Source organism: Lepeophtheirus salmonis, unplaced genomic scaffold (genome assembly GCF_016086655.4).
Source record: "Lepeophtheirus salmonis unplaced genomic scaffold, UVic_Lsal_1.4 unplaced_contig_488_pilon, whole genome shotgun sequence".
Classification (NCBI taxonomy): domain Eukaryota; kingdom Metazoa; phylum Arthropoda; class Copepoda; order Siphonostomatoida; family Caligidae; genus Lepeophtheirus; species Lepeophtheirus salmonis.
Window position 1 is genome coordinate 3 of NW_027294571.1, and position 2926 is coordinate 2928.

At 31.3% G+C, this 2926-nt stretch overlaps 1 long non-coding RNA gene across 1 annotated transcript; it reads right to left on the reverse strand.

Moving 5' to 3' along the window:
• Positions 1-492: 492 nt before the first annotated feature.
• Positions 493-1535, reverse strand: LOC121131362 (uncharacterized). Its single transcript, XR_005869036.2, has 2 exons — positions 1382-1535; positions 493-1314 (listed from the first exon to the last, which is right to left on the reverse strand). It is a non-coding gene; the product is annotated as an uncharacterized lncRNA (long non-coding RNA).
• Positions 1536-2926: the final 1391 nt, after the last annotated feature.

Here is a 2926-nt window from a genome sequence, read left to right on the forward strand (position 1 = left end):
AATTTATTCACCTATATATAAAATGAATATATTCAAGAGTTGAAACTATGACGGGATCCATTTACTTTTAGATTCAGATATGAGGCTCTGAATGTAAAATATAAAATAAGATATTTTAAGTTATTACTATCAACCTAAACATATAAAAAAACAAAGCATTCAAACAATTCAGTCATTCTAAGCAAGATATATTTGTCATTTAGATGTGCCTTTGCTTTGATAGTTCGTACTGCTTAATATGTTTCTTCTATCATTAAAAACGAAAAGAATAGGATTCTATATTCTCAAAGAGTCAAGACTAAACTAAGATCAAAGTTATCCAGGGAATATACTTCTAACTTGATTATCCATCTCAAGAAATATTGGAATCCGAATTACAAATTCCACGAGGGAAGAGTGAATAAAAATTCGTTCAAGGAAAACTTTGAAACTTCATAATGGAGTAGAGATTTCATGGATCAATAACAAATAAAGTACATTGTACACAATTAATTAAATTAAAAAACTAGAAATATATTTTGGTATTCTATGAGAAGAAGTAAGCGTAATAACATAAATAATATGTTTGTAAATAACAAGTTAATTTCTATCACAGAAAAGGATTTCTCAATATCCAGTTGTCTTTTGGAAATTGCTTCCAGAGTTATTATTGCTGTTTCTTCGAGATCCAGAGTTTCTTGAGCCTCAGAGCTATTTCCTTTAAGGTTACCTCCTCGGCCTCCTTGAACAAAGCTGCCACTGCTGCCGCTTCCTCCAAGAGTATTACGACTATTGTTGCCCCAATGGGGTTACGTCCATTTCCAATTTGACCAGATCCTCCGTTACATTCCCTTACTTGGACCTGGCGTGTCACCTGCTTTGGAACTTGTTTGTGAATGTTTTGACAATTTTGCCTGGGCACGTTATTGCACTCTTCTACAGGCTTTTTCTCACATCTTTGCTTTGTCACAGATCTGCACTCTTGCTGAGGAACATTTCGACACAGGAACGTTCACAGTCTGACATTTTTTGATCCGGGACTTGACGTGATCTTTGCTTGGAAACAGGAGAGCATTTGGTTTTCTTTACTTGAATACATGTAGAAGGATCATCAGCCCAAATCTTTTCACCAGCTCCATTCACTTGCCAAGCCTTTTCACATTCCCTCACGGATTCATCTCTACATTCATCTCAGTGTAGGACTCACTTACAGTTCTGAAGGAGTCCTCACATTGCCTTTCTTGCTTGTTGTTGCACTCTCTCTTTTGAACAGTCTCACAGACTTGATCCTGATAGTTTTGACAGTCATCGACGAATTGAGTATTGCATACACGTCTGTTAAATAAGAACATATAAATATAACAATTCTGACTACTTTACAATTAAATGTGTATCTACTTACTCATTCACAGTCTTGCACACTTGATCATTGACCTCTTCAAAGTCCACATCATTGATTACTCGAGTAACAAGACGGCATCCATTTCCAACTTGAGTTTCAGCTCTTCCAAGAGATGAAGAGGAGGAGGTAGATGAAGAGCCAAAGATGAGGAAGAAGATCCTGAAATCAATTGCTGAAGAAGAGATGAAGAACCAATGGATGAAGAGTCTTGTCCTCCACCAAAGACGACGCGACCTCCACTTAATCCATTGCGGCTTCTACTTCCTGCAGTATTTCTTCCATTGTTGTTCCTATTGGTGTTGTTACTGCCATAGCCAGTGGGAGAACATTGAGCTATAGAGTCCGAGAATCAAAAGACAACTCAGGATTTGCGTAAAATTCTTCATATTTTTAGTTATCTAATTTGATCTTTCCTTTCTAATTTTGTTAAATTGAATGACTTTTAATATCAACCCATTTTTCTTATATATGCAATGTTTTTTTAAACGCATTACTTTGAACCACATGAGACAATATCAAGCGAGCGCGTTCAATATATAAATAAATTTCCCATTTCTTTTGTATAAATTAATTCCTTTGCATCAGTTTTTTTCTAATTCTTGGGAAGTCTATATTTTGATTTTAATCCTAGGATAATATTCGACATCACTCCCAAGATGCATCTGAATCCTGAGAGTATCACTTTTTATATATTAAATGTACCTAAGATCTAGCCAGCAAAATGTTTATAATATTCATCCTTAATCATGGCTTCATAAGTAGCATCTAGATGCGTTTTTGCTGGTTACTTTTTGAATCAGTTTGTTGTAATGTAATGTTTTTTGTATACTGCTTTTTTAATAAGAAAAAATCTATTTTGTTGATGAGAGACCTATAGAATTTTAGAATTACATATTTTAAATTATTACATACTTGTGAGATGTTACTTTTTCTAAAAGTTTCAAGGTTTCAGAATTTGATTTTATTATTTTTGTAGCTCATAAATCACGGATATGCTTGATCAGAAATGGTATTTTAAATAAATTTCATAATTATAATATTCAAACTTACTATTTCTAAGTCAGTGTGATTTTAATTTCAGAAGGACACATTCACAAAAATTTGAATTGATTTTATGATTATATTAATTCTCCCTGTTATTAAAATAAAATATTAGCTTAGAAAATTAATATTGAGTATTTTTTATAGGTAAATAAAAGAAATAATTGTATTATACTAATTACATAAATAATTAATATTTTAAAAAGTTATTTTCATTAACTCTCAGTTTCTTTTTGTGTTTCTTTTTAGATATTTGAAATTTACCTGTAGAGCTGCAAATCTAGTAGTCAAATCAATGTCTATCAAAATAATAATCAAAAAATATTAAATGAAATTAGGCAGGTCTTATTTAAAATATATCAACACCAAAATACAATACATATTTTCAAAAGGAAAAAAAATTATATATAATAAGACTGGATATGTTCTATGTAAAAATACTAATATAAAATATTAATTATTATCTCAACATGAATATTATACATTATCAATATTCATAATTTT